Source organism: Pristis pectinata, chromosome 10, assembly GCF_009764475.1.
Source record: "Pristis pectinata isolate sPriPec2 chromosome 10, sPriPec2.1.pri, whole genome shotgun sequence".
Classification (NCBI taxonomy): domain Eukaryota; kingdom Metazoa; phylum Chordata; class Chondrichthyes; order Rhinopristiformes; family Pristidae; genus Pristis; species Pristis pectinata.
In genome coordinates, this window is record NC_067414.1 from 9415919 (window position 1) to 9441124 (window position 25206).

Sequence of the window (25206 nt, forward strand, 5' to 3'; positions counted from 1 at the left end):
AAACCACCGGTCACAGACCTCCAGTCAGAAAAACACTCCTCCACCATTTCCCTCTGTCTTCTATGACCAGCCAATTTTGAATCCAGTTTACCAACTCACTGTGAATCCCATGTGACTTAATCTTCTGAACCAGCCTAGGGACCTTGTCAAATGAGGGACCTTGTCAATGTTTTTCTAAAGTTCATGTAGATATCCACATCCGTACCCTCATCAATCATCTTTGTCACTTCCTTAAGAAAATCAAATTTGTGAGACAGTACCTCCCCCACACAAAAAACATATTGACTATCCTTGTTTTTCCAAATGCAAGTAAAACCTATCCCTAAAACCTTCTCCAGTAATTTCCCTACCATTGATGTAAGGCTCACCAGCCTATAATTTCCTGATTTGTCTCTGTTGCCCAATGAACAACATTGACTATTTAGTCTTCTGTTAGATCTCTGTTAAGGCCCTAGCTGTCTCCTCCTTTGCTTCCGGCAGTATCCTGGGATCAATCCCATCAACCCCCTGGGGACATTCAACTTAATGTTTTTCAAGACAACCCGACACCTCCTCCTTCTTAATATCAACAAATCGCTCTCTCATATCACCATCATTATGTCCTTCTCCCTGGTGAATACACATTAAGGATCTTTTGTTAGTTACTACTGAGTGAAGCCATGAAGTATTTGATGAGGATGAGTGTGAAATTGGGAATGTGAGTTTGGCAGCTGATGAAAATGCCTGGGAGGTGGTCATCAACTCTCTTCCTCTGATATACACAGGCCAATATAGAAAGAGAATTATAGGCAGGTAGTAGAATGAAAGTCTTCTAATTGGAACTGGATAGATATTGGCCTCAAAGTACATTGTTTGTTCTTGTGATTACTTTGGATCTGCCATATGTGACAGTTCTTGTCATGGTGCTGACAATTCGTACATCTCTTCACTCAGCCTACACAATGCTTCTGAAATTTTATTGAGAATCAAACGATCTTCTCCCCATCACTTAGCTAGTAATATTTCATCTTAGCCCAAGACTGGCATTCTCTATTTATAAAATCCAAAATGCCAAAATTACTTTTGTTTCAGTGTCCCACACCCACAACATCTGCAAATTATGTACTTAGACCACAATGAGTTATCTACTTTAGAAAGGGAGAGAGACAGCCCACTTTCAATGACTGAATCAAGAAATGCATCAGCTTTTTGTTTGAAATTAGCTACGGAATTGAAGTTTCCAAATATTTGGGTATCAGTGAAACTCCTTTGTTTGTACAATAGAGCCAACACATGCAATTAATTTAATACCAAACGTTATTTTGTTCAATTGTGCAACAGATTTTTTGTCCCTGGCTGTCAGTCTACTTCCTGTCTTCCTGTTAATGTCTATACTTGTCTGTAGAGTCTGCAACCCATGAAGAACACAACAATGATGTAATATGTTTATGGATCAACTCACTATAGTGGAGATAATCCTTGGTCTGGGTGCATAAAGTTCTTGTTTCACTCCTTGAAAATGTCCAGTCTTCCTTTTGATAGTAGGTGACACCATAGTATAAAGTTGTAAATGTCTCCAGAGACTTGTGAGCAAGTAATCTAGATCAAAACCTCGGAACAAAATTGAGGGAGTTCTTCACTCCAGCAGTTGCTGTCTCTTGGATAAAGTGGACATAAATGATCTCCCATTTCAAAGACAAGCATTATTTCTCAACAAAAAGCAACAGAAGTTTATCTGGTCATTACCATTTTGCTGAATAGGGGACCTTATTGTGCACAAATTGCCTGCCACATTTACAACAGTAACTCCATTTCTAAACAATATTTCACTCACTCTGAAGAATCATAGTACATTCTGAAGTCTTGAAAGCCACTTTTCAAAAGCAAGCTTTTTAAAAAAATTTAATCTGCCTGAAATTGTTTCCTTAAAACTGTGCAATTAGATTTGCTCAAAAGTCCATGCTTTTTTGACAAAGGTAAATTAGAGCTCTAACATCAAATGAATAGCACCTCAACAGCAAGAACCTATTTTACTTCTTGTTCTGATATCACTTTGTGGTTCAATCGATAAAAGTACTCTCTCTGAGATAACCAAAATAATAGAGCTTTTGTATTCTCCCTTAGGAAAACCATAGGAAATCAAACCAGTATTTTTCAAAAAAGGATAAAAAAAACCCTTAAATTCAATGGATGAATCAATTTTTTGGAAAAATCTTAAAAATGATTTTAAGGGATGTAGTGGTCAGACAGCTGGCGAAGCAGAGCTGAATGGGATTGAGAGCAAGATTAGGACCTACAAAGCCTTGAGCCTGAACCCAATTCAGTGGCATCAGGGATGTTCAAATCTTTGTGCACAGAAAGCCATTTTAGAAATTATTGGCAGCACTTCCGTCCATATGATTTGTTAGTGCATGGTGTTCACTGGGTCTGCCCACTGACATCAAATGACTCTGGGTAGGCATTAGACAAAGCTGTCATGAAATTCTGTAGTGCAGCTAACTTGCAGACAGTGTGGGACTCCATCTCTGAAGTAGGCCTTAGCCACAGGGTTGATGCCTGCTTTGAAGTTAGTTAATGAGCCTGTACTTATCTGGGTCACCGTCAGAATGTATGGGTTGACCATCTTCCTCCAACTAGTTGTTTTTAGTATTCCTGCATTACTGATCCTGTCAACCACAATTCACCCACTACCTTACTGACCGATTTCTTCTTCTCCGATCACATGTCCAATTTTCCCCAACTCATCTGTCTGACTTCCCTCCCAATCATCTATCCAACTTCTTCCCTGGTCATGTATCTGACGTCCCCCCCAAACCATCTGTCCTGTTTCCCCCTCAACTATCTGTCTGACTCTCCCCCATCCCCCTGTCATCTCTGACATCCCCCCAGTCATCTGTCCAACTCTCCCAAATCACCTCCCTTATATTCTTTGCAATCTCCCCTTGATGAACTTGTCCCTGACTTTCATGAGACTTTTCCAGCAACCTCACAGTCCTTCAGAACATAGAACATTACAGCAGAGTACAGGCCCTTGCATTCACAGAACTACCCGACAGTGGTAGGTAATCCGAAATAGCCCACTCCTTATTTTGAGGCTGTGACCACCAGCTTTGGTCTCCTCAGTGAGAGGAGACATACTACCTGCTTCTAAACAGGATAAAAGGGTAGAAGCCTTCTAGGAAATTTGTATGATTCAGTGAAGTCACCTCCTTCTTCTAAATGCTAGTGAATACAGGCCTAGACTACTCATTCTGCCCTCCTATTGACAGACTGGTCCAGGGATCAGCTTGGTGAATCTTTGCTGCATTCACTCTAGAACTAACATAGGCTTCTGCACACAATATTCCAGGCTTGGTGTCACCAATATAATATAATTGCAGCAAGAAATCCTAATTCATGTACTCATATCCTCTTTTACATCCAACTGGAAAAAAAACTGGGGTCAGTTAATAACTCAACTGAAAGATGGCATCTCTGACCCTGCAGTACTTGAGCGTCAGCCCAGATTTCTTTGTGGTCAAGTCACTGGAATAGCTCCTAAACCCCAAACCACCTAATTCAGAAATAAAAAATGTTGCTAGTTGAACAGAGACTGGGTGTGAAGTGGAACTTTAAGGAAACTTTCAAGTCCAGATGAAGGGTCTCGACCTGAAATGTCAACTGTTCCTTTATTGCCACTTTGTGGTACACTGATGGGAAAGGTTTAGAGGGAAATAGGCCAAATGCGGGCAAATGGAACTAGCTTAGATGGACATCTTAATCATCATGGACCAGTTGGGCCGAAGGGCCTGTTTCCGTGCTGTATGGCGCTATGCTGCCTGACCCGCTGAGTTCCTCCAGCATCTTGCGTGTTGCCTTAAGGAATGCTGTTTGATTAAGCACAGGAGAGACAACATGATAGATGGTATTGGTATTGGTTTATTATTGTACTTGTACCAAGGTACAGTGAAAAACTTTTCTTGCATACCCATTGTACAGGTCAATTCATTACACAGTGCAGTTACATTGGGTTAGTACAGAGTGCATTGATGTAGTACAGGTAAAAACAATAACAGTACAAAGTGTCACAGCTACAGAGAAAGTGCAGTGTAATAAGGTGCAAGGTCACAAGGTAGATCGTGAGGTCATAGTCCATCTCATTGTATAAGGAGTCCATCTCATTGTACAAGGTGATGGGGTGGAGATGAATTTGCCTGGAGAAAAAAAGGGGTTCGTGCTGTTGAGCCGAATTACAGCTTTCGGTGCAGCACGCACATGCCACTGTAATGACTCTTGCATCCACCGGCTGTCCAGTCTCACTGCAGGCGAGCCGTGCACCAAGAGACTGCTGTTGGCAGTGTGGGCAGCAGGGGGCGGGCGGGCCGCGGCTCCCACAATGCTCCTGCGCCCTGTGTGTGTGTGTGGAGCGGCTTCAACAATGCGGGCGAGCTGAGCCTCAAGAGCGATTCCTGCACCCACATACCACTGCTCCCCTTCATGTGCATTTTTTTAATTCACAAAAAAAGCTTAGATGTTGCATTAAAGGTACATAAAACAAATGACCGGATTGCCCCCCCCCATTTTAAAAAAAACAACGCGATCCGGAGCACGTAAGTAATTTTCTTTTTCTGTACCCTGTGAGTGTTGAAGGCAGGCTGTGTGAGACAGGCAGACCGAGAGAGGGGAGAGTGAACCGGGTTCTGGTTTCTGGGCACAGGCCTTTCAGGGGCAGTTAGCAAGCGGCTGGAAGTTGCTACATCGGGGGTTTGTTTGTGGCAACAAATCCGATACAATGTTGCGCTCGGGGCTTCCTGCCGGAACGGGTGCGCACCTCTATTGCCTGTAAGAAAAATGCACCCTCTCTCCTTGTCATGTTCACCCGCTTGGGGCCTGGCCATTTCCACCTTCAGGTAAGCTCGCCAGCCGTTCTCGCGTGTCTGTGTGTTTGGTACTGCAACGTCAATCTTCATGCAATCTCTGAATTGTTTCCCAGACTCTGTTTCGCGTTAATGGCGACTTAAAACGAAATTAAATGTAAGTTTTGAGTTTCCAATCAGCTCTTAGTTATACGACAGGCAAGCCCAAGTGCTTGGTGTTCTTTTTTCATAATTGGCTGTTTGGTTGGGGAATGTGATCGCTTCAGGACTGTAGTTTCCTGTTAGCTGTGGTGTTATGGACAACAGCGAAAATACATTGCACGGTATGTCGAAATCTTCTCAAACCTCCTGATATCCACTAACCAGCATGAGTTAAAAGTTAATTTGGGAGGGAGGAGTTGTTATTTTACTAAGGTCATTGCTGATCAACTCAAAGAGTATTCCACAGCTGTGCAAATACAAAAAATGTTCAATGTCAAATCCTGAAATCGATGAGTTGAATGAGCAGATCGCTTGTATACATCAGCAAACTAGTGGGTGAATAATAGATTTATTTTTGTCAGAAGTGTCATTGCCCGATTCTAGTTTCATGACAAAAAGGGCACAAGAGAAGCTGTAGATGAAAATTCACAAGTATGTTAACAGAATTGTGAGAGTGCAACTAACGGGAAAAGAATAGACCAGATTTCTTCTGCTTGAAATGGGAGGCTGAGTAGTAACCTGAGAAGTTCTTCAGGATTTTGAATAGGCTGAATACATGGACTTAGTGCAGGAAAATGATAAAAGATCGGTCATGAGGAATGGGAGCAGAATAAGATGGTGTGAGTGTAAATAGACACTTGATGGTCAGCTTGGACTCTGGGCTGATGGACCAGTTTCTGTGTTGTTCTTACTCTGTGTCTCCAACTTGATTGTTGATAACATTGACATATCTGGGCGTCCTTGTGCTTCAACATACCAAAGGTACTGGAGGAACTCAGCAGGTCAGGCAGCATCTATGGGCAATCAACATTTCGGGTCGAGACCCTTCATCTGGTCTGAAGGGTCTTGACCCAAAATGTCGACTGTTTATTTCCCTCTGTGTTGCTCCAGATTCCAGCATCTGCAGTCTCTTGTGTCTCCTTGTGCTTCTGTTTATGATGGTGGGGGTGGAATCAAATCTAGGGGCAAGAAATAGAAACTCAACATATGTTCAGAACTAATCTACCCAGAAAATGGAACTTTCAACCCAGGGATCTGATGATGAAATAAATAGTGTAGCTGCATTTGGGGGGAAGCAATAGAAAGCAACAGAAATATATACTGTTCCAAGTGGGAGGAGGATTGTGGAGCATAACACTAGCGTGGATCACTTGGGCAAGGCATTTCTGTGCTGTGAATACACTGTAAAGGAATGCAGTCCAGTCTGGATGAAGGGTCTCGACCCGAACCGTCAACTGTCCATTTCCTTTCATAGATGCTGCCTGACCCGCTGAGTTCCTGCAGCATCTTGTGTGTTGCTAAAGGACAGCAGTGTCAGAATTCCTCCCACATTGCTGATCACAGCCATTCTGTGTCTTGAGGCCCAGCTGTCACTGCTGCCCGGAACTTAGAGCTTCCAGAAACAAATGCGAAGGTATTGGAGTCTTTTAGAAAGGAACAATACCAGCTGTATGACATCTTCCCAAGAATTCCCTTGGTGTTTTACAGCCCATTAAGCAACTTTTGAAGTGTAGGAGATGTCTGCAAGTGAATGCTGCCAGGTGGCGCATTCCAGGGTGCAGGAGTATGTGCTGAGGGACATGCTGAAGCGCGGTGCAGCCACCAAAAAGGCTCTGTGGGGAAGGACCACAGTCTAAGGTCCTGCTGTCACTGAACACTAAGGGGCTGGGTCCTGTGTAATGTCCTCTCAAACACTTCGTGGGTGCTTTGTTTGAGGAAACAAGGTGTTTACATGTTGTAGGAGAATGTATTGCATGCAGTTCTGGTCATCTCACTATAGGAAGAGGCTTTCGAGAGGGTGCAGAGGAGGTTTACTAGGATGCTGCCTGGATTAGAGGGCATATGCTATCAGGAGAGGCTGGACAAACTTGGGCTCTTTTCTTTGGAGCGGCAGAGGCTGAGGGGTGATCTGTTGGAAGGGTATAAAATTATGAGGGGCATAGGTAGGGTGGACAAGCAATATCTTTTTCCCATTATTGAGCGATCCAATACCAGAGGGCATGCAGTTAAGGTGAGAAGGGGTAGGTTTAGAGGAGACGTGAGGGGTAAGTTTTTTTACTGTGAGATTGGTGGATGCCTGAAATGCGTTGCCTGATAGGGTGGTGGAGGCAAAATCATTGGGGGCTTTTAAGAGGGGCTTGGATGGGCACATGAATGAGAGGAAAATGGAGGGATATGGGCATTCTGTAGGTAGGAGGGATTAGCTATGTTGGCATAGCATTGTGGGCTGAAGGGCCTGTTCTGTGGTATACTGCTCTGTTCTATGATGATACAATGAATCTAGAGAAAGACGTGTCCCAAATTGTATTTGTTGTATATGTGATGAATATAGTATATTTTTGAAATAAACTTTTGGAGTGTATTCGCTGCAATAAACTAAGAAATGCAGAAGCCAATTTGAGCACAATCTGTGGTGTGGTGATGACCAAGTCATCATATTTAAGTAATGATGTTTGTTTGGGGGGGGGGGCTGGGGGCTAACTCTTAGCCAGGAGGCTACCTTTTCTCGTCACCCTGGGAAGGCACCTCTTAATAGTGCAGCATTTCCTTGGTACTGCAGTAGGAGTGCCTCCTCTTAGTAGGTGCTCAACTCTCAGAATAGGAATTGTACCCAGGACATCCTGATTCTGATAAGACAGTACTATCACTAAGCTGCAATTGACTCAGATAGCTGAAAATGAAAGCAAAAATCTTCAGATGCTGGAAATCTGAACAAAAACAGAAAATGCCGAACACACTGACAAAAGGATCTTAGAAATGGAACATTAACTGTTTTCTTTTCCACAGCCGCTGCCTGACCTGCTGAGTATTCCAACAATTCCTTTTTGCAGCATTTGTGGGCTATGCTTTGCAGTATACCTATATGCTTCCAACTTTTAAAAATTCATTTGAGGGAGATAAATGTTGCTATCAAGGCCATTTGTTGCTTCTGCATTCTAATGTTCCTTTAAAAAGTGTTGGTGAGCTTTAACTTTGAAGTACAGCGGTGTTTGTTGTGAAGATATCCCACAAGAGCTTTTAGAAAAGGAGCTCTGTGACTTTTGATCCAACAAGGATGTTTCCAGGTCAGGATGGGGTGAGATTGAAGCACAAATGTTCCCATACACCTGTTGCCCTTGTCTTTCTAAGCGCACGTTTTGAAAGTGTTGTGGGGGAAAGAGCTTCGCAAAGAAGTCTGCTTTTGAATTTTCCAGAAGGTGAATACTGCATTTTGCTGATGGTAGAGGGGAGTGAAGGTTTTAAGGTGATGATGTTCAAGTGCCAGTTAAATGGTTGTTTTGTTCTGCAGCTCCTTGAGTGTTGTTTGTGCTGTACTCAGCCAGGCAAGTGGAGATAATGCCATCACTTTCCCAACTTGTTTATTGTAGATACCAGGAAGGTTTAGAAGAGGCATGAGAATGCTCAAAATCTAACCACCTGTAATTATATAGTCAGTTATGCAGCCAACATAATCAAAGACTCCTCCCACCTAGGACATTCTCTCTTCTCCCCCTCCCATCGGGCAGGAGATACAAAAGCCTGAGAGCACATACCACCAGGCTCAAGGAAAGCTTCTAACCTGCTGTCATAAGACTATTGAATGGTCCCCTTGTACGATTAGCTGGATTCTTGACCTCTCAATCTACCTCATTATGGCCTTGCACCTTGCTGTCTACCTGCACTGCACTTTCTCACTCAATGTACTGATGTGATGAAATGATCTGTATGGACGGCATGCAAAACAAAGTTTTTCACTGTACCTCGGTACATGTGACAATAATAAACCAATTTACCAATTAAGATAAGAGAAGATGTCTTTATTAGTCACATGTACATCGAAACACACAGTGAAATGCATCTTTTGCGTAGAGTGTTCTGGGGGCAGCCCGCAAGTGTCACCACGCTTCCGGCGCCAACATAGCATGCCCACAACTTCCTAACCCGTACATCTTTGGAATGTAAATACCCCTGAGCATGTTGATGGGGAATTTGGTGAAATATTGCAGTTGAATGACAGTGGGAAGTAGTACAAAGATGATAATTGACCATCACGTTAAAGACAGCTGACCAAGATCCATAAATATGCTACATTCTATCCTGCAACAGGTGCCACTTCCACAGGTGTCAGTAGCCATATTAGCATAAACCTGAATGTTGTACAAATCATTGCTGCAACTAAGCATATGCTCTTCTGTTACTTGAAGTTGCCTATGGAGCTGGGCAGTGTTCAATCAGTTGTAAGCATCATGTGACTGGTCCAGTTAAGTTTCTAGCTGGGCGTAACACCAAGAATGCTGATAGTGGGGTAATTTGGTGATTGGAATGCTGTTGGGTGTCAACAGGAGATAGTTCACCTCTCATGTCATAGAGAGATGAATATTGCCTGGCACTTGGGGTATAAGTATTATTAGCCTTTTATCATTGCAAACCTGAATGTTGTTTAGGGTGGGCAGGGGCTGTTTTGTTATGTGCGAGGTTGTCTATGGAACTGAACACAACAAACATTTCTATGACTAACCTTGGGCTGCAGGGAACAAGGTTGATAACACAGCTGAAGTTGGCTGGGCCTTGGACACTGTCCCAAGGTGCCTCTGCATCATTTTCCCCAGGTTGAGGTGAGAGGTTCCAGATGTTTGAGGACAATTTTCATGCTGAATTGTGGCACCAGTTATGGGCATATCTTCTCCTTGAATCTCATTGGCTTCAGTTTTGCATGGACTTCTTGATGCCACACTTGGTCAAATGTTGCCATGACGTCAAGGACAGTCACCCTAGCATCCACCCTGTGATCTAGTTTCATTTGTCCGATTTGGGATCTAGGCTACATGAGGGCTTGGGCAGGTGGCCTATAACTACTACTGTGTGCTCATTGACAGGTTGCTATGCAGATAAAACCTCCTCTATGACACTACTATGGTCTGGGAGTTGAGCTCCAATTTTCAGACTGACCTAAACTAGTCTGGGGAAATTATCTCTTCAGAGTGGGGCTGGACAATTTTAGTGTTAAAGATGGATGACCAAGATCCATAAATATGCTTTATTCTGTCCTGCATCAGCTGCTTCTGCCAGAGGTGTCAGTTTGTGCTTCCTCCTCAGCATGCTGAGAGGATTTGGGGCACACTTACTCCTGATCCAATGCAGCAGTTAGTAATTGGTGCCATGGCTTGTATGGGTAATACTCTAATCCGATTTGTGGTCACTATGCCCTGGATATAGGGGTGATTATTTTGAATGTCAATTCTCAGGAAATGGATGTCATGAGCAAAATTATTATTTATTGCCCATCCATTTCCCACCATCTAGTGAAGGTAGACACAAGCCACTGCAGATGCTGGAATCTGGAATAATGTCGAGCAGCCTCTGTGCAGGGGAAAGGAATTGTCAGCGTTTCAGGTTGAAACCCTGCATCAGGTCCTCGGCCCGCTGAGTTCCTCCAGCAGATTGTTTGTTGATCTAGTGAGGGTACGTATTTCTGTTGTCACATTAAGATATCTTTATTAGTCACATGTACATCGAAATGCACAGTGAAATGCATTAGGTTAGGAGTTCTGGGGTTTTGATTCTGAAAAAAGGGAGAGTCATTTCAAAATCAGGTGCAATGACTTGAAGGGAAACTGGGAATGTTGATGTTCTAGTGCACTCACTTGTCTCTTTAAGGGATGGAGGTCACAGGTATTGGTGGATTACATACCTGCTAGATTCTGTTGTATGTTTCTCGGTGCAATGTAACTGTGCAGAAATCATGAAATACTGCATGAATGAATAAATACATCCTTTGGCACATTCAGCACTTTCCCCTAGCTATTGATAACAATAAGCTCTCCCACATACACCATGATTTGCCAAAGACCAAGTGGTTTTATGGCAGTCATATCATCCTTCTCATACCTTGTTGCACATATTTCATTTATTTCTACTTGCTGGTTTCATATTGAAACAGAACAGTGGTGACGTGGTGTTTTGACACAAGCAATTTCTTTCCGTTGCATGTTATTTTATTTCTTACCATGTACAAGAAGATTTGCATAATCACTACTATTTTTCTTTCTACTGCATGAATAGAACCGTACTCCATCCAGATGAGTGCCAGTAGACTGCTTGTGATACTCAAATCTTGTTATTCCATCAGTTGCCACGCCTTCTATCTTGGTGGCAACTTTCTCACCTTTTGGGTTAGCATGTTCAGTCCAGGGACTTGACTACATGATGTGGGGTGATTGTTCCAGCGCACCACAGTCTGGATTTTGGATTGTTGGGAAGACTGAATTTTGGTGTGAATTTACAGCAAGTGATATTGTAGCACCATTGGAATGAGAACATACAAGCTCTGCCAGATGCCCTGCCTAATATTCATCCTTCAGCCAAATTTGTTACTACAGATTGTCTGGTTATTATTAGGTTTCTGTCTGTGGGAACTTGGTCTGTGCAAATTGGCTTTCAAGTCCAATATGACTGTGATTTTAAAATATTTTTTGAAGACTTTAAAGAGCTGGGGGGGCGGCGGTTGGATTTTGCTGTTATCATAAATCTTAAATAGAGTTTTGTTTTCTTTAAGTGATCACTATCAGCGACTGCCAGTGTTTCCTCCTAGTGTAGTTGTACCCATGCTGACTTCCAAATGTTATCCATATTCCTTCAAATAAAAACTTGACATTAAGTCATGTTAGGACAGCTGACCAAAAACTGAGTCAAAGAGATGTCTTTTAAGGAGCCTCTTTGAAGCAAGAGGTGCAGTTATGGAGAGGTTGAGGGAGGGAATTCCAAAGCTGTGGACACAGCTGCTGGTGATGATGATGTGAGTAGAATTAGAGGTGCACAACATGGCTAAATTGGAGCAAGGTGGAGACCTGAGAGTTGCAGAGCTGGAAGAGTTTTATTTATAATTTACATCAGTTGCAAAGCCATGTTGCTTGAAGGAAAAGGTTGAAAAGCCAGGAGATAAAAATTAAAGTGGAATAGAACCATCATTAGTGGGAAGCAATAATTACAATGTGCCAAGTTTACATAAGCAACTTCCATGTCTAAACCCGTATTTGAAATGGATTATCTGAAATGTTGGCAGGAATTGTACTCCGGTGTAAAGTCTTTAATGTATTGCTGGTAATGTCATGTGATAAGATTCTGGTTGTCTGAAATCTGAGCAGTTCTGTTAGTCAATGCACTAGCATTGAAGGAGAGCTCTCAGCTTGACACCAGTATGTTGATGTGTCACAGCTGTGTAAACTGGAATAAAATAGCTAGCAGCTCAAAACAGCAGTGTGCAACGTGACTAATTTATGGTAATGAATTCTGCATGTACTGTTGTTGGGATTCCCAAAGGTCTAATTTGTTGAAGGGACAGCAGCAGAATGACTTGATATTTCTTAATTCACTTAATACAGCCACAGTGTTTAATAGTCATGAACCTTTGAGTGTGTCACCTTCCTCCTGAATATTATTATTCAGTCTTTGTGTGGGTCTCTGATTTAAGGTTTTTTGATTCAAGAAAATATTGCTATATTAACATTGGGGTTGGTTTCATTGCTGCAGATTGGAAGTGCATTTATCTTTGTCATAATTTTCAATGAAGGAACCTCGAATGAATACAATTTGGAATATTTTCTTAATGGAGAGTCTAGGAATGGCAAGCGCAAACTGATTTGGGTTTCCATTTACAGACAATCAGTACAAGCTATTGCACAGCTATTCAAAAAGTTTAAAGAATTTTAGCCGTACTTTTGAAGCAGGTTGAAATACAAAATAAGGACACTGCATTTCTTATGTAAAGAGACTTGTCCAGACCCCACCAGGGACTACTGTCAGTTTTGGGTATCAAACCACAAAGACAGATTTGATAGAATGACATCAGAACTTGAGTATTAAATTCTGAGAATGGTTTGCTTAAATCTGGTTTATATACCCTTGTGTTTAGTTGATCGGGTAGTGATTTAATTTTAGTTACTTAAACGTGATGCGGGGTTTGATAGTATAGGAAATGGATGGAGGGGTTTGACGGTATTGGGATTAAAAAAAGAGACATTATTCTCTGATGGGAGTCCAGAGTGAGGGGACTTGATCTAAAAATAATACCACTTCAGAGAAAAGTCAGGAACCAGTTCACAGAGGATAGTGGAAATTTGGATCTTTTATTCCTCCCCCCACCTCCAGGGGTTTGAATACTTGGAATCAATATATCTTCGAGGCTGAAATCAATATATTTTTGACTGCTTGGTATATAAAGCAAGAGGAAGCTAGGATATGGATCAGTGATTGATTTGAATGGTGCAGCAGGATTAATGGTCCATTGCTGTGAGTACTAGGATTGTTGAAGTTGGTCAGGTTTCTCTCTGGTCATCACATCTGTGTATATGTTTACTTGCCAGAAATTGTTGCCGTGAATGTTCTTGGATTAACAAAACTGTTGGTGCGATGGCAGCAACCAACACTTCCCTTTCTGATTTTTGTGACCGGATCCTTGGTGTCTATCAGAAACTTGTGTGGGGAACCCACACACAGTAAAAGCTTTGGAACCTAATCATTCATTTCTAATTAGCCATTATTAACATTTTGTTGGGGTTTTCTCTTGCATCTCTCTGTAAAGACATATAAGATTTCTTTATTAGTCACATGTACATCGAAACACAGTGAAACGCATCTTTGCGTTAGAGCGTTCTGGGGGCAGCCCTCAAGTGTCGCCATGCTTCCAGCGCCGACAGAGCATGCCCACAACTTCTTACCCGTATGTCTTTACTATTTTTATTTCAATTGTGTCTATGAATTTTCTTAAATTCAATCTCAAACTCTCTTTTTGGCAGTTGCTTCGTAGCATATGTCATGGACTTTTTGAGGTCTATGCAGTAAAGCACCATGTGTTTCTTTTCCAGTGGGAAACGTGCAGAGGTTTACTATTTGGCTTGCCCATAATGTTGTATTTTGCCAAGTTAGACTTGAGAAGCAACATGTAGATTGGCTGGTTGAAATAAGGGGTCTGTTAGGGTATAAAATTAAAACTCAACTTGACTACTGCCAGTCTTACCACAACCTGAGTTCAAGTACTTATAATTTTTTCCATAGCTGACTTGGCAAAATCACCTCTGTAAATATGACAATCGCAAACATAGTCTCAATCTGAGAATGAAATGCCAGGCATTGGCAAAGAACAGAGGACATGTGGTAATATTAAGCAAGTCATCCTGACCTAAGTACAGTGCTGAGCAATGACCTGACCCTGAAAGTTCTATCAGAATATGTGCCTGACTCAACCCAAACCTGATGTGTATATTCAGGTCCCGTTGGGCTTGGTCAGATAGCCTAGGCTCTGAGTTGAATATCCTTTCCTGTCCCGACACTTGGATATCAATCTATAACTTGCTGCTGGGCTAATCTCCAACCCACTGCAGCAGATCTCTGCCATCAATTCTGGAAGATGCTGTCCCTTGGGGAAATCTCCTTATGAAGTATCTTATTAAGGGATTTTTTTTTAGAACATCATGGAAGGCAGCATCTGACTGGGTGACCCTCGTTAAAAATCCTGGTGACTTCTTGAAATAATTCCATCTAACGGTTAACAAATGACTGTTCCTGGAAACCAAGGGAGCCCTCTGTAAAATCTGTCTATTGTCATGTAGCGGAGTAAAGGCCTTAGTTCAAACTAATTCTCTGGAGCTCTCAGAACTGAACTAGATGCTTATGATAACTGAATATTCATTCTCTCAACAACCATCTCTTTTCTGTTAAAATAGAAATGGTTTGCACTTGGATTTTTATTCCAAAAAGGATGTTTCTTGAATAGCTTCAGTATGTTCATCACAAATGTTAGAAAAATAGGGGGCTATTTTGGGGAGGGAAGGGTTAGATAGATCTTAGAGCGGGATAAAATGTCGGCACAACATTGTGGGCCGAAGGGCCTGTACTGTGCTGTAGTGTTCTATGTTCTATATCTTTATAAGCACCTATGAAAATCTTTTCTAATACTGATCTCAAGTTGATGACCTAGATTTAACTAGTTCTGTCTTAGTTTTTCAAAAATTGGAGTCACATTGTCTCTTTCCAGTCTGGGGAAAAACAGTCCTTGACTCCAGGTAGCCATTATGATAGAGATACAGAGCTGTCATGGCACTTGTCACATCTACTCAAGGACCCACAGGTGGATATCAGCTGAGCTGGCAGCCTGATTTGTTTATTTTGAGGTTGAAAGTTCTCCTGAAAGCAGCTGGTCAAAGTACTCTTCTGCTTTACTGCTATAAACCTGACACAAGAGGTTGCATCAGCTGAGATGAGCTGCCTTGTTTTGAGAGTTGAATATAAAATATGTAAGAATAGTAATCACAGTTTAAACTAAGTGTGTATGGAGTGTATGATGTGTGCACTAGAGTAACATCTCCAACACTACATTGTTTTGTATCCATTTTAAAATAAATAGAGTTTGAGTTTTAGCTTCAAAGTTGTAATGGTTAAATCACTGAACTAGCAACCAGAGTTCTAGACCATTGAGCCAGAGACATGAATTGGAATCCCACAAGGGAATTTAAACTCAAGTAATTAGAGAATCTGGAGTTTTTCAAAAATAGTTTCACTGGTGGTAAGCATGAAACTGCCGGATTATTATTTTGAAAAAAATACATCTGGTTCACAAATGTTCATCAGGGAAGGAAATCTGCTGTCCTTGCTTAGTCTGGCCTATATGTTAACCCAGACCCACTAATGTGCTTGACTCTTAATTGCCTTGTGGACAGTTTAGGATGGACAATAAATGCTGAGGTTGCCAGTGACATTCACATACCGTTTTTAAAACATACTCTCCCTGGAGATGACCAGTGTAGACAGAGCAGTGAGTAATCAAATTGGATTTGTCCTGTTTTTTTTTTGTAGACAAGACATCCTGGGCACTTTTCCACACCAGGTAGCTGTCAATGTTTGTAACTATACTGGACCTGCTTTGCTGGAGGTGCAACCAGTTCTGGGGTGCAAGTCTTGAGCACTGCAGCTTGGACATTGTAAGGAGCCATAGCCTTTGCTACATCCACTGCTCTTGGCCATTTCTCTTGTATCACATGAATTGAGTTGAATGAAGACTGGCTTCTGTGATGTTGGTGAACTTTGAGAAGAAGCTGCAAAGGCTCATCCACTAAGCTGCTCTAAAACATTTGAGATTTGTCTTATGCACTCATGTCTTGGGCTGTGCCATCACCGAGGATAGGGCTGTTCCTGCACTCTCTCCCTCTTGTTTCATTGTCCACCACCCTTTACAAATAGATGTGGCAGGACTGCAGAGTCTCGATCTGATGCAACCGTTTTGGATTGTTCACTCTCTCTTGCACCAGCGCTGAGCATGCATGTGGTCCTTGTGTTGGCACCCTATTTTTAAGTGTGCTAGATGCTGCTCTCTGCATGCTCTTCTGCATTTATTATTGAGCCTTATTGTTGGCCTCGATCAGTGGATTACTAGTCCTACAACTTAATCATTACACCACCATTCCCCAGAATGTACTGAATCCTTGCCCAGAAATTCAGTTCAATAATTTATTCAGCATTATGCTGTTACATTTTTTCCCCTGTGTAGAACTTGACAATGCCCTTTTAGTCACATTCAAAAAAAAATCAACTGACGCCTTCTGTCATGAGCCACTTTTATGATCCTGATGCTATCAAATTTTGCATCACAAATGCACATGATTTTTCTCATTCCTCTGCACTGCTCCACCATTCAGTAAGGTCATGGCTCATCCAATCTTGGCCTCATCACCACTTGCCTGTTCTAACCCTGTAATCTTTGACTCCCTTGCGCTTTAAATATCTGTCAGTCTCCATCTTGAATACATTCAATGACTCTGTTCCCTTAGTTCTCTGGGGTATAGAATTCCAAAGATTTGCGAGCTAAGAGAAGAAATTCCTCCTCAATCTTATGAAATGGGCTACCCCTTGTTCCGATGGAGATGAGGAGGAATTTCTCCTCTGAAATTTGAGTGCCTGGAGCATGTTGGATTGGATACTCCGATAGCCACATGGTTAACTCCTGCAGTGCTGCCCCGGAAGGTCTGCAGGTCCTTGGCTGAAGGGGCTGCACTCACCCCACCAATCACGCTAACCTCGAGGAGGCCACCCCTCTGCAGGAGATTTTCCTGCCTCCAATTCCTTGCTTCATCCCTCTACCACCATCAACATCAAACATGGATCCCTGCCCCACATTTCTGCCCATCCGTTTCCTCTTTCTTGTCTCTCCCCAAACATGGTGAAAGGGCAGTTCTTCCCCTCCCCACCTTCAACCACCACCACCAAAACAGAAAGACTGGTGTCACGAACCAGCAACAAAAGAAACACACTGAGCATGATTCAGTGTTAAAAACTATTTTATTAATCACTACTTATGATAATACGTAAAATAAAAGTAAAAATGTTAGTATGTTAGAATTCAAGAATGTTAAACCTCGAACGTTAACCCCAAAACTAAATTCGTCGTGTGTGTGTGTGACAAAGTCCAAAACTCCCAGTTCCTGAATGGTTCTTAAAGTTCAGTTCCGCAAGCCATAAGGTGAAACATGAGCAAGGGCTTCTTCAACAACCACCGTTGTCTGAAGATAAGATGTAGATGTAGAAAAACATAGAGAGAGTACATACGAAATCCAAATGTTCCACGATGGAACCCAAACGACACTCCACTGTTTACTCGGTAGTGACTTCCTCACCCCGAAAAGCATCCGAACCGTGGTCGTCCACATACAAATACCTGTTTCCTTCTACAGGTCAGCAACAAAGTGAACTCCACCGGATTACTTCCCAACTTCCATACATGGATTTCTATGGCAAACACAGTTATTGTTTCTCATCCATCGATAGAGAAAACAAGCAGGCTGGTGTCTCTCTCCCTTCTCTCTCTCTCTTTCTTCTTCTTCTGACTTCTTCAACAACGTCATTACGTCCTTTATCTTCTATTGACGTAAGCACACCCCACACACACATACACACACACTCTCTATCTTAAAGGGACTTTCACTGAGTCCATAACACTGGCCCGCGCTTCCAAGTCCACACTTTCTCATCCCTCCCACAACCTATTTGTCCCACTGCCGTCCAGCAAGCGGTACTGGAGCATCCGGGCCAGAACTACCAGACTGTACAACAGTTTCTCCCCCCAGGCTGTCAGGCTCCTGAATACCCTGGAGGCAGTTTCAGACAAATGCTGCATCAAAAGCCCTGGTTTGCACAATGGTGTGTAAGAACATTGGTTGCTGCTGAACATGTTTATACAATTAGTGCAACACACTGAGTACTGTATTTTCTTCATCCAACTCGGTTTTGCACTAACCCTGCACTAATTTTGTATTCTGTATATACTTTTTTTTGCACTATTTGTACTTGGAAAATTTTTTTGTCTGCGTTTATTGTATGTCCTCTGTTCTATGTATGTCCTTTGTTGTGTGAGTCTGGGGGAAATGACATTTCGTTCCTCCATGTGTTTTTATAGCATATGGGTGAATGACAATAAAGTATAACTTTTTCTAACTTAACCACTGAATTCTGTGCTCTGAAACACACTACTCCCTGACCTTCCAAGGCTGGTCTTGAGAGAAGGACTGTGCAGTTCTAGAATTTGTATGCATGTATATTGGTCCACACGGTATGATTGCTTTCAAATCTCTGAAGCGGTCAGAGAGGAATATTCCAGAACGCCTTTCCCTGTATTTTTATTCCTATAAAAATTTAAGGCACAGGAGGAGACCGCTCAACAAATCACGTCCATGCTGACCATAAAAGGAGTATGTTAGGTTCATCCCACATTCCAGCGCGATCCATGGCCCTGCAGGTTGTTGGTCTTCAAGTGCTCATCTTTTACTCTTGATCGATCTTTTCCATGATCCACTCCCCTTTCAGGCAAAGAATTCCAGAATTCCACTTCCCCTCTAGTTCATCAACCATTTTACAAATCTGCCCTTCCTTGTTAATGTGCTCTCCGCTAAGGGAAATGGGTCCTTCCTGTTTGCCCCCTCGTTTTGTATACCTAGATTAGGTATAGATTAGACACCCTCTGCCTTTGTGTGCCAATAAAAAAACATTGACGTTCTCTGCTTGTAACTATGTTTCCCTAGACTGGAAGCATCTTCATTAATTCCTCTGCATCTTCTAGTGCTGTCACATCTTTTCTGTAATATGATGACCAAACACTCTGTGTAAAAGCCACTAGTTAGTAACTGTATAGTTCCAACATGATCTCCCTGCTGTTGAATTTTATCCATTGGATGATAGAGGAAAGTTTTCCATATGCTGCCTGAACCACCTATCTCTAGCTATCCTGCTACCTTCAGGGATCTGCAGAAGCAGGTTCCCTCTGCTGTTAGTACCCTACCATTTATTGTGCATTCCCTTGCATTGTTTTCCTTCCACAAATGTGCATTACCTCAGGAGTGAATTCCAGTTGCCACTTTGTGTTCCTCTAACCAATCTATTCATCTTTTCCTGCAGCCAAGAGTTTTCTCTCTGTTGACCAGACTGCCAATTTTTGTATCATTGGTAAATTTCTCTCTTTTAAAAAGTAATTTGGGGATCATTATGTGATTTATCTTTACAGGCAGCACAATAGTGTAACGCTATTACAGTGCCAGTGACCTGGGTTCAATTCCGCTGCTGTCTGTAAGGAGTTTGTTCATTCTCCCTGTGTCTGTGTGGGTTTCCTCTGGATGCTCTGGTTTCCTCCCACATTCCAAAGACGTACGGGTTAGGAGTTGTGGGCATTGCTATGTTGGCGCCGGAAGCGTGACAACACTTGCATGCTGCCCCCAGCACATTCTCAGTAATGCAAAAAGATGCATTTCGCTGTGTGTTTCGATGTGCATGTGACTAATAAATATCTTGTATCTTATTTGTCATGTGTACTCTTTGCTTTTCTAGTTTCCTTTTAACTACATTCCTGGACCATCTACTGCTCTGAGCTTTCTGCGGTGTTGCACTCTCGGGATCAGTCTTTGGCTTCCTTTTAGCGCTTTATCCTGCCCTGCGTGTTTTTCCATAACATTCATAATGGTCCAGATTTGGAAGTTTATCAACTTGTTCTTTTTGTTTATTATCTTCACTGTCTCCTCCTTGAAATCTTCCTCCTGCTTTGATGCTGATTTACCTCTCAGTAATTGCAGTTCACTTTTACTAACTTGTATTGCAACCTGCTAAAATTGGTCTTCCTCAATTTAGAACTTTTACTCTTGGTCTTTTCCATAACAATTCTAACAGAATAATGATTACTGCCTCCAAAGTGCTTTCCTCCTCCTGCTGTTTAATTCTCAAAAATTAAGTCCAGTTTTGCCTACCTCCCCACTCCACCACCATCACCACCTTTGTTGGGCTTGTTACATATTGATTTAAAACAAAAAAGTTGAGACTAGTCTAATTAGCAGTATTTAACTAGATTAGATTTGTCCTGCCCTTTTGTAACCAGTACATACCTGGGCACTTTTCCATTCAGGTACATGCCAATGCTACAACTGTACTGGAATCGCTTGGCTGGAGGCGTTCTGGAGCACAAGTCTTGCTGTGCCGCAGTTGAGGTGTCACCCGGTCCCATATCCTTCGCTGTATCCAGTGCTTTGAGTCATTTCTTGGTATAACGAGGTGAATTGAATTAGCTGACGACTGACTTCTGTGACGGTGGGGATCTCAGGAAGAAGTAGGGAAGGATCATCCACTTGGCATTTCTGGATGAATATGGCTGCAAATACCTTGGCTTTGTTCTGAGGACTTGCACACTGAGCCCCATTGTCGTTGTAGATGTGAATGTTCTTGCTACCACAAGAAATAGTAGAGGCTAATAGCATAAATGTATTTGAAGGAAACCTTGTTTAGAATATGAGGAAAGAAGTAGAAAAGTAGAAGGTGGGAGGAAACTTTGTGAAGGATAGCTATCAGTGCAAATCCTTTGATCAAATGGCTTATTTTCCTTCTAAGAATTCTAAAGTCATTTTGTATAAATGGAGGTGCCAAACAGGTTAGATTTTGGAACATTGCCATCCTAGAGATGGTGTACTGTCTTGTACTAAGGGTCAGGATACACTCTAGAATTTGCTTCCCACAACATTTGCTGAACTTTATTGACAATTGCCCACTTTAGACTGTGTTGACAATTTATTCCTTTTTCTTCAGGTGAGATTTTGGATTGTATTTCTTTAGAGACAGTGATACACTGTGCATTTATACAAAATGGTCAAAAATGTATATTGTTTAAAGATTTTATACAGAGCTGCAACCATTACTCAATGGACATACTTTTTTTTTCTGTGAAACTTAAATTGTTGGGTGGAAATTCAGTCTAAGATTCTACCAATGTTGTAGTCAGAATGGCCATGGAAGATTACTGTGTGTAGTTTTTAAATTAATTCTCATAAAATGGGCTATGCTGCTCAGCCCAGTTCAGTTGCCATGATAAGGTGGTAGTAAACTGCTTTCTGTAAGATGTTTGTGTAGCCAACCCTAAGGGTGTGGATTTCAAGGTCCCCACTCATTTCCATCCTGGACAGCGTACTTGTCAGTTGAGCAATTCTGTTGTCCAAGTAAACACCTTTGACCACAAGTCCATCAGCCTGTGGTCAGCGCAGAATGTACTTCAGACACGGTGGGATAGGGACACTATGGATTCTGTGGGTTTGTTCCCGGAGCAAACGGTTCAAACTATATGGCAGAATGCCACATCGCCAGATCTGACCAACAAGCACAAAGACCTCGCTTGGCTGGTGATGAGAGAGCCCTCCTAGTCAGAGCATTCCTCTACAGACGATATATCACCCCCAACATACGCTGTCCTCGGGATGGCTGCGATGGGGAAGAAACAGTCAGCCCCCCTCTTTGCAGACTGTGGATTTGCTGAGAGGGTGTGGAGAAGGATGCAAAGGTCCGTGTCCCAGTACATCGCCAGCAGCTGCGTGACAGAGGACTCTCTGATCTACGGGCTGTTCCCGGGCACACACAGACAGACATCAAGTGCTGTTGGGAGGTCATCAACTTGGTGAAGGATGCCCTTTGCTCTGCCTGAAACTTGCTGGTCTTCCAGCATAGTGAGATGTCCGTGAGGGAATGCTGCCGACTGGCACATTCCAGGCTGCAGGAGTCTGTGCTGAGGGACGCACTGAAGCTCGGTGCAGCTAATGCAAAGGCTCTGTGGGAAAGACCACAGTCTGGGCTCCTTCCACTACCGCACATGGAGGGGCTGAGTAGGTTGGGGAAGCCCCTCGAGCAATGAAAGGTGTATCACCTCAGGGAGCCACATAAGTGGCAATGGTGCTATGTTTGTGTGTGGTTTTCTCTCCCCAAGTTTTACACTATTGAATGTAACAACCATGAATGTTAAGCTTTTGTATTTTGCACTGTGTTCTTCCTTTATATAGATTTCTTATTATGAAGTTTATTTTTGAAAATAAAACGTTCTGTTGTATCCTGCGCTGTGACCATGGCTAAAACAAGTTTGTGATTTTGATCCAAAAGCCGTGGAATTGGTAAAATTGGCTTGTGGTTTTGGGACTTGAGCACGTAATCCATGACTCAGAATCCCAGTGAAGTACTGAGGGAGTGGTGCACTGCTGGAGATGCCATCTTTCGGACAAGAGATTAGGCCAAGATCCTTTGGCTTTATTGGTTAGATGCGAAAAGTCCAATGGCACCAGTTTATAGAAAAAGATTTGAGGTGAGTGGAGAGTTTTTTGTAAATAATATTGAGCGTTACTTTATCGGGACAGTTAGCTATAAAGTGTTTTTCTGGCTGACCACATATGTTGGAATCTCTACTTGGCTGACTACATATGTTGGAATCTCTACCCTGTGTTTCCCATAATCTTCAGGCTTTTGTTAATTTGCTTCACATCCTTCAGCCAAGATTGTGTCCAGCCAGAGATAAAATGCAACAATGCTGGGAAAATTCACTGAATTAGTCTGTATCCTTGGAGGGATTTGGCAGGTTTACTATAGACTGCTGACTCTTATCAGAACTAGTAGTTCTCTAAATAGGCCACATGTGAAATGTAAACCTATTTGATAACCAATTCCAGGGTTTCTGTTTTAATATTTGTTCAGTCCACCCTTTTCTATCTGTGTGTGTCTCACAGTCTGCTACATATCTGTCAGTCCTCTGAGACTAATGTAAAGGAGTTTTCAAAACCTGACAAAATTTGGTGAGTTGCAAAGCAAATTTTGAAATTGAGTAATAAAGAAATATATAATTTCAGCCAGTTTATGAATTGAAGTCTGCAGAAAAGAGATTTCATCATTTTGTTTTGTTCATTAGCACATTGAACATGACAACTTAATGCAAGGGGTTTCCCCATTCCTGTGACCGTAACTACAGCTGGAGAAAAGTACTTGCTGGAGCAAATATGGTCCCATAGTCATTTGGTACAGTTCTGTGACTGGACCCTGTTAGATCAGGGCTGACACATCCCAAGATGGATGCAAGATCTCCCCTATCTGTTTGGCATTTGACTAGTATTAAATCTGTTTTTATTTTGATTACCAGATGTGAAGGTACAATACTTTCATCTTTCACAGGAAATGACTCCAGAAGATGGGTGTCGGAAAAGCTCATTCTTGCTGAGAAGTGCTATTGCAGCAGCAAACACTAATGTTATGCCAGTTTAATTCTCTTTTATCATATTTTGTTAGTCTGGAATCCAATGTCTGAGCTGCCTGCTTGGACAAGTTTAAGCTCCCTTGTTTGTTCAGTGGGCATTCCGAGCTGCTAGTTATACCTTGAGGCAAGATACAGTAATTACCAACCCAGTTTTGATTCACTTTCAGGAGCTGGGCATCTCTGGTAAGGCTGGCATTTATTGTCCATCCCTTCTTGCGCTTGAGATGGTAGTGGTGAACTGCTGGTGAAGGTACTCCTGCAGTGCTGCCGGGTTGGGTGTTCTAGGATGTAGACATAGCAATGATAAAGAATCAGCTACATATTTGTAAATAAATTAGTGGAACTTGTGTATAGAACATAGAACAGTACAGCACAATACAGGCCCTTCGGCCCACAATGTTGTGCCAATCTTTAAACCTCGCCTAAGACTACCTAACCCCTTCCTCCCACATATCCCTCTATTTTAAATTCCTCCATATGCTTCTCTAGTAATCTCTTGAATTTGACCAATGTACCTGCCTCCATCACCGCCCCAGGCAGCACATTCCATGCCCCAACCACTCTCTGGGTAAAAAAAAAACCTTCCTCTGATATCTCCCTTGAACTTTCCACCCATTACTTTAAAGCCATGCCCTCTTGTATTGAGCATTGGTGCCCTGGGGAAAAGAGGCACTGGCTGTCTCACTCTATTCCTGTTAATATTTTGTACACTCTCTCATGTCTCCTGTCATCCTCCTTCTCTCCAATGAGTAAAACCCTAGCTCCCTTAGTCTTTCCTCATAATGCATACTCTCTAAACCAGGCAGCATCCTGGTAAATCTCCTCTGCACCCTTTCCAACATTTCCACAATCCTTCCTATAATGAGGCGACCAGAACTGGACACAGTAACTCTAAGTTTAGAGAAAAGTGATGTGGAGACAGTTTATATCTCCAAGGGGCAAAAATGACAGCCAAAGCTACAAAAAATACAGTCAACATTAAGTAAAAGTATTGGTATTGCTTTAGTATTGTCACTTGTATCGAGGTACAGTGAAAAACTTGTCTTGCATACCGATTATACAGGTCAATTCATTACACGGTGCAGTTACATTGAGTTAGTACAGAGTACAAAGTATAAAAAAAAGTGTAAATGCAGGTGACAGGGAGCAAATAAATAAGCAAAAATTGAAAGATTACAAGGGCCAGGTGAACAACGAGGGAATATGGATAGGAACTTACAAAATATTACTGTTGGCTCTGAACAGTTGTGATAATGTAAATGCAGAAAATGGCAGATGTATATTGATGATGGAGGCAGAGGATAGAACCTGGATATCTCCACGAAACTAATTATTGATAGGGGACAGGGACAAACGTAAGCAATGAAGAAAGTAGCACTAGAGAGGCCACTTTCATTTAAGAACCATTTAGGTAAGCACATGAACAGGCAGGGAATAGAGAGAAACAAACGATGCACAGGCAGATGGGATTAGTTTAATTTGGCATCATGGTTGGCGCAGACATGGTGGGGCCAAAGGGCCTGTTCCTGTGGTGTAATTTTCTATGTAAAGATTGATGTATCTCCGGTACCAGATGGTTTCTATCTAAGGACTTCATGGAAAAAATGTAGA

At 42.2% G+C, this 25206-nt stretch overlaps 1 protein-coding gene and 1 long non-coding RNA gene across 3 annotated transcripts in view; one reads left to right on the top strand and one right to left on the bottom strand.

Moving 5' to 3' along the window:
* Positions 1-4279: 4279 nt before the first annotated feature.
* The window catches only part of extl3 (exostosin-like glycosyltransferase 3), a 68292-nt gene continuing 47365 nt past the window's right edge, over positions 4280-25206 (top strand). The window contains exon 1 of one of the 2 annotated variants that reach the window (XM_052024380.1): positions 4280-4568. The gene's annotated coding sequence lies outside the window, so the exon portion shown is untranslated. Of the gene's footprint in view, positions 4569-4597; positions 4869-25206 lie in introns of those variants that run through there. The other variant, XM_052024381.1, reaches the window with a different exon arrangement.
* LOC127574917 (uncharacterized) overlaps positions 17391-25206 on the bottom strand; it is a 792285-nt gene continuing 784469 nt past the window's right edge. Inside the window, exon 3 of the long non-coding RNA XR_007956973.1 lies at positions 17391-17721. This is a non-coding gene — a long non-coding RNA (uncharacterized LOC127574917). The remainder of the gene's footprint in view (positions 17722-25206) is intronic.